The sequence below is a fragment of the Ranitomeya imitator genome, chromosome 1 (assembly GCF_032444005.1).
Source record: "Ranitomeya imitator isolate aRanImi1 chromosome 1, aRanImi1.pri, whole genome shotgun sequence".
NCBI lineage: Eukaryota > Metazoa > Chordata > Amphibia > Anura > Dendrobatidae > Ranitomeya > Ranitomeya imitator.
Genome location: NC_091282.1, coordinates 371,220,741 through 371,232,958, shown reverse-complemented (window position 1 = coordinate 371,232,958; position 12,218 = coordinate 371,220,741).

Sequence of the window (12,218 nt, the reverse complement as noted above, 5' to 3'; positions counted from 1 at the left end):
AATATATATATATTGCGCCATTTTCCGATACCCGTAGCATCTCCATTTTTCGTGATCTGGGGTCGGGTGAGGGCTTATTTTTTGGGTGCCGAGCTGACTTTTTATTGATACCACTTTTGTGCAGACACGTTCTTTTGATCGCCCGTTATTGCATTTTAATGCAATGTCACGGCGGCCAAAAAAACTTAATTCGGGCGCTTTGATTTTTTTTCTCGCTACGCTGTTTAGCGATCAGATTAATGCTTTATTTTTTATTTTTATTGATAGATCGGGCGATTCTGAACGCGGCGATACTAAATATGTGTAGGTTTGATTTTTTTTATTGTTTTTTTTTTTAATGGGGCGAAATGGGGGTGATTTAAACTTTTATATATTTTTTTCACATTTTTTTTAACTTTTTTTTTTTAAAAACTTTTGCCATGCTTCAATAGCTGGCACAACTTGATCGGCTCTGCTACATCATCATCAGATCGCTGCTATGTAGCTGAAATGCAGGCTTGCTATAAGCGCCGACCACAGGGTGGCGCTCACAGCAAACCGGCATTAGTAACCATAGAGGTCTAACCATATACCTCTATGGTTACTATGCAGACGCATCGCTGACCCCTGATCATGTGATGGGGTCGGCGATGTGCTCATTTCCGGCCCGATGGCTGGAAGCGCCGGATAAATGCTGCTGTCAGCGTTTGACAGCGGCATTTAACTAGTTAATAGCGGCTGGTGGGTCGCGATTCCACCCGTCGCTATTGCGGGCACATGACAGCTGTTCAAAACAGATGACATGTCCTGGCTTTGATGCAGGCTCACCGCCGGAGCCAGCATCTAAGCGGGGGTTCTGACCTCAGACGTACTATCCCGTCTGAGGTCAGAAAGGGTTTAATGGTGTTTATTTATTTTGGCAGAATAGGGATTAATCAGCCATGTTGGAAACTCTGATCTCTGCTGAGCTCAGTTAGCCACTCCCGTCCCCTTTATAAACTGGGTCCTGATTCAAACCCATAATCCAAAAACACTATTCAGAGCAGGCACCATCCACATAATAAATAAGGGGATCACTTTCTGCATACTACATGTAAGTACAACCATATAGAGAAAAGTGTATGCATAAAAATTAGGATCACCACATCAATCATAAAGTACAAAAAATATATATAGTTTTTATTGAGAACACCACACAACAAGCATTTAAAAACAATTAAAAAGCCCTACAACATAGGTAGAGGTTATGGGTCAACAACAATTACAGGTAACTACCAAAAGAAGCACTCCACAGCCAATTTACAATGAAGTATATATCAACAGAATCATGTCACAGATGCCAGCACTTTTTAGATATACACATGCTGTTATTTCAAAGGAATATAATGACAATAACAGTCCCCATGATAAATAACATTGGTACAAATGCCAAAAATTCAGTGTCTAAACCAGAGGAGGGCGCCCGACCTAAATATTGGTCAAGGAGATATAACAACCCCTGTTTTTCCCACAGGGTTTTCACCCTCAAACCTTATAGTCTTACCTAACCTAATAGAAAGGTAACCCCTCAAGTCCTGGCCTGATAGACATGGTAGATCTGGTTGGCTGTGACCATGTACAGACCCACGCGTATCGATGCTTAAAGCGTCTTCCTCAAGGTCAATGGTCATACATACCTCAGTTGCATCAAGGGGTAAAAAGATAATGTAGGGAAAATTTGTGGACATTTTTATGTTAACAAGGGAGGTGGTAGCATCTAAAGAAGAATAGTTCTGGGAACGGAGGAATCCACTCCCGCTCAATAAGGCACCAGGTAAATCCAAGTAAGAAAATCCTCCAGCTGAAGGTTTCAATTAAAATCAAAATTTTAATTCCGAAAGGTTAAAAAACTACATCCTCAAGTACATCCAAGTAATAGTCTGTGACTTTTCTACACGTTTCAGACTGCAATTCAGTCCTTATTCATGGATAATGATTTTCTTACTCCAAAACACATCAGACAAGTTTTATACTACTGGCCACTACCAGTTTTATTGGTTTAATATATAACAGCAAAAGGAAATTCAAAGGATTAAAAATAAATCTTAGATTGACTGACCATTAATTAGGCATGCAAATATTGACTCAGAAGAACTAGGCCTAGTGTTCAGCTGAAAACCAAACAATTGCTTTACTCGCAGCATTTTCCCAGGAACACAGGGAGCCATGAACTTGTGGACTTTTTGCCCTTTTATACCATGTCTGAAAATTGTAAGTAATTAGCCACAATCATCTGGAGTGGCTAAATGAAGCAGAGAAAATATACAGTTCTCTGCTACCCAACAGCCTGACTGGTTTGTTTACACAGTATGAGCGTACTTTCCCACGGTCAGTAATCACTGCAAGTAGGACACTCGGTACTTGTGCAGCATCAACCTGCAGCGGCCAGATATTAAGGTACCTTCACACTCAACGACGCTGCAGCGATACCGACAACGATGTCGATCGCTGCAGCGTCGCTGTTTGGTCGCTGGAGAGCTGTCACACAGACAGCTCTCCAGCGACCAACGATCCCGAGGTCCCCGGTAACCAGGGTAAACATCGGGTTACTAAGCGCAGGGCCGCGCTTAGTAACCCGATGTTTACGCTGGTTACCAGCGTAAAAGTAAAAAAACCAAACACTACATACTTACCTACCGCTGTCTGTCCCCGGCGCTCTGCTTCTCTGCACTCCTCCTGCACTGACTGTGAGCACAGCGGCCGGAAAGCAGAGCGTTGACGTCACCGCTCTGCTTTCTGGCTGACCGACGCTCACAGCCAGTACAGGAGGAGTGCAGAGCACAGCGCCGGGGACAGACAGCGGTAGGTAAGTATGTAGTGTTTGTTTTTTTACTTTTACGCTGGTAACCAGGGTAAACATCGGGTTACTAAGCGCGGCCCTGCGCTTAGTAACCCGATGTTTACCCTGGTTACCAGTGAAGACATCGCTGGATCGGTGTCACACACGCCAGCGACGAAATAAAGTTCTGGACTTTCCTCAGCGACCAACGATCTCCCAGCAGGGGCCTGATCGTTGGTCGCTGTCACACAGAACGATTTCCTTAACGATATCGTTGCTACATCACCAAAAAGCAACGATATCGTTAACGATATCGTTATGTGTGAAGGTACCTTTACAGCATAGTGCATGGGCCTTCAAGAAATCCCATGTCTACTATGCGTCCACAGATGCCCGTGGCTCACCCACGGAGATGGACATGTGGCATGTCTGTCCAGACTGCAGCACGTCAATTTATCTTGAGGAGACACCAGTCTCCGCAAAAGAAATTTCACTAATAGAATCTATTGAAAGCGTTGTATCCGCACGGTTCAGTGAACACATGAGGATTCACCTGCGTTCAATAGATAGCAGCGCTTTGGACGCAGCGAATGTGCGCTGCGTCCAAAGCGCTGCTGCTTCCAGATCGTGGGCACCTGGCCTTAGAATTCCATGGTTGTTCACATATGCAAAAAATGGTACGAGTGTCATCAGCGTTATGGATCTGAGTTTCATCAATGTTTGGTCCATGTCAGTTTTTACTATCAGTATTTCATCAGTGTTTTTCACATATACAGTGGGTACGCAAAGTATTCAAACCTCTTTACATTTTTCACTCTTTGTTTCATTGCAGTCATTTGGTAAATTCAAAAAAGATCACTTTTTTCTCATTAATGTACACTCTGCACCCCATCTTGACTGAAAAAAACCAGAAATGTAGTAATTTTTGCAAAGTTATTAAACAAGAAAAATTGAAATATCACATGGTCATAAGTATTCAGACCCTTTGCTCAGTATTGAGTAGAAGCACCTATTTGAGCCAGTACAGCCATGAGTCTTCTTGGGAATGAGGCAACGAGTTTTTCCACACCTGGATTTGGGGATCCTCTGCCATTCTTCCTTGCAGATCCTCTCCAGTTCCATCAAGCTGGATGGTGAACGTTGGTGGACAGCCATTTTCAGGTCTCTCCAGAGATGCTCAATTGGGTTTAGGTCAGGGCTCTGGCTGGGCCAGTTAAGAATGGTCACAGAGTTGTTCTGAAGCCATTCATTTGTTATTTTAGCTGTGTGCTTAGGGTCATTGTCTTGTTGGAAGGTGAACCTTCGGCCAAGTCTGAGGTCCAGAGCACTCTGGAAGAGGTTTTCATCCAGGATATCTCTGTACTTGACCACATTCATGTTTCCTTCAATGACAACCAGTCGACCTGTCCCTGCAGCTGAAAAAAAACCCCATAGCATGGTGCTGCCACCACCATGTTTCACTGATGTAATTGTATTGGGCAGGTGATGAGCAGTGCCTGGTTTTCTCCACACATACCGCTTAGAATTATCACCATAAAGCTCTATCTTTGTCTCATCTGACCAGAGAATCTTATTTCTCATAGTCTGGGAGTCCTTCATATGTTTTTAGGAAACTCTATGCAAGCTTTCATATGTCTAGCACTGTGGAGAGGCTTCTATCGGGCCACTCTGCCATAAAGGCCCGACTGGTGGAGGGCTGCAGTGATAGTTAACTTTGTGGATTCTCCCATCTCCCTACTGCATCTCTGGAGCTCAACCGTAGTGATCTTGGGGTCCTTCTTTACCTCTCACACCAAGGCTCTTCTGCCGCGATTGCTCAGTTTGGCTGGACGGCCAGGTCTGGGAAGACTTCTGGTGGTCCCAAACTTCTTCCATTTAAGGATTATGGAGGCCATTGTGCTCTTAGGAACCTTGAGTACTGCAGAAATTCTGTTGTAACCTTGGCCAGATCTGTGTCTTGTTACAATTCTGTCTCTGAGCTCCTTGGCCAGTTCCTTTGACCTCATGATTCTCATTTGGTCTGACATGCACTGTGAGCTCTTATACAGACAGGTGTGTGCCTTTCCAAATCAAGTCCTATCAGTTTAATTAAACACAGCTGGACTCCAATGAAGGAGTAGAACCATCTCAAGGAGGATCACAAGGAAATGGACGGCATGTGACTTAAATATGAGTGTCTGAGCACAGGGTCTGAATACTTATGACGATGTGTTATTTCAGTACACAATAAAATAAAAAGTTACACACATTTAAGTTGGGTGCCAGGTTCTTTTACATTTATGTTATATGGTGTGGGAACCTACCTGTGCACCCGTTTAGCTGTGTTCACGTTTTATTTGATCTAAGTCACCTGATCTCAACCCAATTGAGCATGAATTTCACTTGTTAAAGACTAAACTTGAGACAGAAAGGCCTACAAACAATGACCAACTGAAATCACTGCAGTGAAGGCCTGGAAGAGCATCAAAAAAGAGGAAACACAGCATCTGGTGATTCACTGACCAGCAGAAGGAGAACTGAGCGGCATCCGGTATAACAATCTTCACAGGCAGTGACAACATAGGAGGAGTCTCGGCATAAACTTCAAGCCACCAGTCTATATATTCGCAAATGCCAGGTGGTGCTTAGCATATAAAGTAGGTAGACATCCCAAATTATTGAATAACAAAAGATTCAGCACTCACCCGAATCTTGCTCAAGATAGTGTCCTTTATTCGCTTTATGCGATGTTAGACATTGTGCGGAGAGGCGGCAGGAAAGAGGAATAGGTGTGCCGCCTCTCCGCACAATGTCTAACATCGCATAAAGCGAATAAAGGACACTATCTTCAGCAAGATTCGGGTGAGTGCTGCATCTTTTGTTATTCAACAGCGTCTGGTGATGTCCATGAGTTCAAGACTTCAGGCAGCCATTGCCAACAAAGGGTTTTCAACCAAGTACTAAAAAAGAAAATTTTATTTAAAATTATTGAATCTGTCCAATTACTTTTGGTCCCTTTAAAAACAGGGTGGCACGTTAACCCCTTAATCCCATATGACGTACTATCCCATCAAGGTGCCCTGGGACCTAATTCCCAGTGACGGGATAGTACGTCATATGCGATCGGCCGCGCTCACGGGGGAGCGCGGCCGATCGTGGCCGGGTGTAAGCTGCCTATCGCAGTTGACATCCGGCACTGTGTGCTAGGAGCGGTCACAGACCGCTCCCAGCACATTAACCCCCGGCACACCGCGATCAAACATGATCGCGATGTGCTGGCGGTATAGGGAAGCAGGGGGCTCCCTGCGGGCTTCCCTGAGACCCCCGCAGCAACTCGATGTGATCGCATTGCTGCGAGGGCCTCCTTACCTCCCTCCCTGCTGCAGGCCCGGATCCAAAATGGCCACGGCATCCGGGTCCTGCAGGGAGGGAGGTGGCTTACCAAGTGCCTGCTCAGAGCAGGCGCTTGGTAAGCCTGCAGCGCTGTAAGTCAGATCACTGATCTGACAGAGTGCTGTGCAAACTGTCAGATCAGTGATCTGTGATGTCCCCCCTGGGGCAAAGTCAAAAATTTAAAAAAATAAAATTCCACATGTATTAAAAAAAAAAAAAAAAATCCTAAATAAAGAAAAAAAAAATATATTATTCCCATAAATACATTTCTTTATCTAAATAAAAAACAAACAATAAAAGTACACATATTTAGTATTGCCGCGTCCATAACGACCCAATCCATAAAACCGTCCCACTAGTTAACCCCTTCAGTGAACACCGTAAAAAGAAAAAAAAAAAAACGAGGCAAAAAACAACGCTTTATTATCATACTGCCGAACAAAAAGTGGAATAACACACGATCAAAAAGACAGATATAAATAACCATGATACCGCTGAAAACGTCATCTTGTCCCGCAAAAAAACGAGCCATGAAACAGCATCATCAGCAAAAAAATAAAAAAATTATAGTCCTGAGAATAAATCGATGCCAAAATAATTATTTTTCTATAAAATAGTTTTTATAGTATAAATGAGCCAAAACATTAAAAAAATGATATAAATGGGGTATCGCTGTAAACGTACTAACCCGAAGAATAAAACTGTTTTATCAATTTTACCAAACGTGGAACGGTGTAAACGCCTCCCCCAAAAGAAATTCATGAATAGCTGGTTTTTGGTCATTCTGCCTCACAAAAATCGGAATAAAAAGCGATCAAAAAATGTCACGTGCCCGCAAATGTTACCAATAAAAACATCAACTTGTCCCGCAAAAAACAAGACCTCCCATGACTCTATGGACCAAAATATGGAAAGATTATAGGTCTCAAAATGTGGAGATGCAAAAACTTTTTTGCTATAAAAAGCATCTTTTAGTGTGTGACAGCTGCCAATCATAAAAATCCGGGATAAAAAAACCCCCTTCATCACCCCCTTAGTTAGGGAAAAATAATAAAATAAAAAAAAATGTATTATTTCCATTTTCCCGTTAGGGCTAGCGTTACGGCTAGGGTTAGGGCTAGGGTTGGGGCTAAAGTTAGGGTTAGGGTTGGGATTAAGGTTTGGATTAGAGTTAGGGGTGTGTCAGGGTTAGGAGTGTGGTTAGGGTTACTGTTGGGATTAGGGTTAGGGGTATGTTTGGATTAGGGTTTCAGTTAGAATTGGGGGTTTCCACTGTTTAGGCACATCAGGGGCTCTCCAAATGCGGCATGGCGTCCGATCTCAATTCCAGCCAATTCTGCGTTGAAAAAGTAAAACAGTGCTCCTTCCCTTCCGAGCTCTCCCGTGCGCCCAAACAGGGGTTTACCCCCACATATGGGGTATCAGCGTACTTGGGACAAATTGGACAACAACTTTTGGGGTCCAAGTTCTCTTTTTACCCTTGGGAAAATAATAATTTGGGGGGCTAAAAATCATTTTTGTGGGAAAAAAAACTGTAGTGATACACTTGGGGGTTCAAAGTTCTCATAACACATCTAGATAAGTTCCTTGGGAGGTCTAGTTCCCAATATAGGGTCACTTGTGGGGGGTTTCTACTGTTTGGGTACATCAGGGGCTCTGCAAATGCAACATGACGCCTGCAGACCAATCCATCTAAGTCTGCATTCCAAATGGCGCTCCTTCCGAGCTCTGCCATGCACCCAAACAGTGGTTCCCCACCACATATGGGGTATCAGCGTACTCAGGACAAATTGTACAACAACTTTTGGGGTCCAATTTATCCTGTTACCCTTGTTAAAATACAAAACTGGGGGCTAAAAAATCATTTTTGTGAGAAAAAAAAAGAATTTTTATTTTCACGGCACGACATTATAAACTGTAGTGAAACACTTAGGGGTTCAAAGCTCTCGAAACACATATAGATAAGTTCCTTAGGGGGTCTACTTTCCAAAATGGTGTCACTTGTGGGGGGTTTCAATATTTAGGCACATCAGGGGCTCTCCAAACGCAACATGGCATCCCATCTCAATTCCAGTCAATTTTGCATTGAAAAAGTCAAATGGCGCTCCTTCCCTTCTGATCTCTGCCATGCGCCCAAACAGTGCTTTACACCCACATATGGGGTATCAGTGTATTCAGGACAAATTGCACAACTTTTGGGGTCCAATTTCTTCTCTTACGCTTGGGAAAATAAAAAATTGGGGGCGAAAAGATCATTTTTGTGAAAAAATATGATTTTTTTATTTTTAAGGCTCTGCATTATAAACTTCTGTGAAGCACTTGGTGGGTCAACGTGCTCACCACACATCTACATAAGTTCCTTAGGGGGTCTACTTTCCAAAATGGTGTCACTTGTGGGGGGTTTCAATATTTAGGCACATCAGGGGCTCTCCAAACGCAACATGGCATCCCATCTCAATTCCAGTCAATTTTGCATTGAAAAGTCAAATGGCGCTCCTTCCCTTTCGAGCTCTGCCATGCGCCCAAACAGTGGTTTACCCCCACATATTGGGTATCAGCATACTCAGAACAAATTGTACAACTTTTGGGGTCCGTTTTCTCCTGTTACCCTTGGTAAAATGAAACAAATTGGAGCTGAATTAAATTGTTTATGAAAAAAAGTTAAATGTTCATTATTATTTAAACATTCCAAAAATTCCTGTAAAACACCTGAAGGGTTAATAAACTTCTTGAATATGGTTTTGAGCACCTTGAGGGGTGTAGTTTTTAGAATGGTGTCACACTTGGTTATTTTCTATCATATAGACCCCTCAAAATGACTTCAAATGTGATGTGGTCCCTAAAAAAAAATGGTGTTGTAAAAATGAGAAATTGCTGGTCAACTTTTAACCCTTATAACTCCCTAACAAAAAAAATTTTGCTTCCAAAATTGTGCTGATGTAAAGTAGACATGTGGGAAATGTTACTTATTAATTATTTTGTGTGATATATCTCTGTGATTTAAGGGCATAAAAATTCAAAGTTGGAAAATTGCAAAATTTTCAAAATTTTCGCCAAATTTCTGTTTTTTTCTACAAATAAACGCACGTTATATCGAAGAAATTTTACAACTGTCATGAAGTACAATATATCACGAGAAAACAATGTCAGACTCGCCAAGATCCGTTGAAGCGTTCCAGAGTTATAACCTCATAAAGGAACAGTGGTCAGAATTGTAAAAAATGGCCCGGTCATTAACGTGCAAACCACCCTCGGGGCTTAAGGGGTTAAGGAGCTGAAACTCCTAAGCCCTTCATCCAATTTTAATGTGGATACCTTCAAATGAAAGCTGAAAGTCTGAACTTCAACTGCATCTGAATTGCTTTGTTCAAAATTCATTGTGGTAATGTCTATAACCAAAACTAGAAAAATGTTGTCTCTGTCCAAATATATATGGACCTAACTGTATATTTGATGTACACAGAGAGGAGGTATTGGAAGAAACAGCAGAATATGTCAATCCTGTTCTTTTCAGAAAGTTAATTCCCTCCTCCAGAGATGAGATTGTGAACAATTTTGAAGCAAATTTCACTTGTAGATTGGAAGTCTTTGTACATTGGTAGGGTATTCCGGCGTGTAAAAGTTCCCTAGTGGTTTGAAAGAATGATTTTTGTTTTTGTAGGGTATCTTTAGACAAGTCCTTGAAAAAAGATAAGTTGCTGTACGGTGATGGAAGGTGTTTTGAGTCTCTTGTCAGCATAAGGAGATCGTTCTTTACCACTATAGGATAGAGGGACACAATGATGTCTCGAGCAATGTTTGTAGGGAGAGAGAGTGGCCTTTGGATTCTGAAAACCTTCTCGATCAGATCTTTTCCTTTGTTTTTAGGTAATAAGTGAGAGATCATTGAAGAAATATAATTTTTTAACTGTGAGGGCTGGACCGACTCCGGTTTTCCTCTGATTTTTATGTTATTTTTCCTTTTGAAGTCTTCATAATTAGCCAAGTAGTTGATGTCTTTTTTGATCCTCTCCAGAGAGTCCGAGAGTATGTGTGGACTATGAGCATGGATAGGGGGCGAGATCCGGTAGTTTTTGCCTAGAGAGTCTGTTATTTTTGAGTCTTGAAGAGGGGCATCAGGGGCCTTGGTAGAATTTAAGTTAGAGTCTTTGACTATAAAATGTAGTGTATCTTTAAATAGCTCCTTGATAAAAGATTCAGAGGCTTTTACTGCATTTGATTGTTGAAGGTCGGATATTTTAGATTCGTATCCACGTGTATTAGTACCCTTTTCCAAGATATTTGCCGATGTTAAAAAGGCGCCTGCTGCCGCGGTGTTATTATGGTGCCACCCACGGAGAGGGAAATGTCAGATTTAAGGTTAGTAGATGGCGGGAGCAGAAGTTCAGTTTTGGAGAGGTCGAGTTTCAGATAGAGAGCGAACATGATGTTGGAGACTGCAGACAGTCAGTGGTGTTCTGTAGTACAGCAGGGGTAAGGTCAGGGTCTGACGTGTATAGTTGTGTGTCATCAGCATAAAGATGGTACTGAAAGCCAAATCTGCTGATGGTCTGTCTAACTGGGGCCCTGTAGAGAGAGAAGTGGGCCAAGGACTGAGCCCCGAGGTACCCTGACAGAGAGGAAGAGGAGATGAAGTGGAGCCAGAGAACAGAACACTGAAGGAGTGGTCAGAAAGATAGGAGAACTAGGAAAGAGCAGTGTCCTTAATGCCTAGTGACTGGAGCCTAGAGAGTAGGAGAGGGTGGTCAACAGTGTCGAAAGCTGCAGAGAGGTCAAGAAAAATGAGCAGAGAGTGGTCACCGTTACATTTTGCTGTCAGGTCATTGGTCACCTTGAGTGCAGTTTCTGTCGAATGTAGGGGGCGGAAACCGGACTGTGAAGGGTCTAGGAGGGAATGAGTGGAGAGGTAACAGGTAAGGCGGGAGTAGACCAGGCGCTCCAAGAGTTTAGAGATGAAGGGGAGATTGGAGACCAGTCTATAGTTATTTGTGCAGAATGGGTCGAGGGTGGGTTTCTTTAGTAATGGAGTAATGATAGAGTGTTTGAAGGAGGAGGGGAAAATGCCAGAGAGGGAGAGATTAAAGATTGTAGTTAGGGGAGTTGTGACGACTGGAGAGACTGGAGGTGGTGTGAGGGAATGGGGTCGGTGCTGCATGTAGTCGGACGAGAAGAGAGGAGCTTGGAGACTTCTGTGATGGGATCGAATGTGGAGAGTGAGCCAGGGGAGATGCAGGGAGGGATGGGAGTCACTGCACTTGGTGTCTAGGAGCGGACTTCCTGATGGATATTATCTATTTTCTCCATAAAGTGGGAGGCCAGATCATCAGCACAAATGTCTGTGATAGGGTCTTGTGCTTTTGGCCTGAGGAGGGAGTGAAAGGTGTCAAAAAGTTTCTTGGGGTTGTTGGATAGTGAGGAGATCAGAGTGGTGAAGTAGGTCTGCTTGGCAAGGTGAAGAGCAGAGTTATAGGTCCTTAACATAAATTTGAAGTGTCTGATGGCTCCGCATAGACCCCCATACAGTATGATGGCACATAGCTACTCTGTATACACTACGATGGTCACCACAGCTGCCCCACCTCAATCCCCCCATGCCCTCAACTCCCAGGCCCAATAATATAACTTATACTCACCTAGTCATGATGCCCCATCCACAGCAGCCTGTCTCCTTTTCTAGCTCTTCATGACTACAGCTTGTGTCACGGTGGAGAAAGTGGCAGACAACAAGTCTGCTCCATTAAACCTGTTACCAGCATATGTATCCTGATACTGGTTATACAGTTAAGTGTCAGGAACAACATGGCCCACTGCCAAGCTGGCCCATCTGGCATTTGCCAGTCCGCCCCTAGAGACCATGCTCTCTTTAATTTTTCCATCCGTATAACCACGAGAGCTTATTTTTAGCAAGATAAGTTGAACACCACCATTTATTTTACCATTAAATGTACTGGAAAATGGGAGAAAAATTCCGAGTGCGGTAAAAAAAATGTATTTATTTTTTTTAAAATGCAATTCCACCATTGATTTTTGGACTTGTTCTCACGGGTAC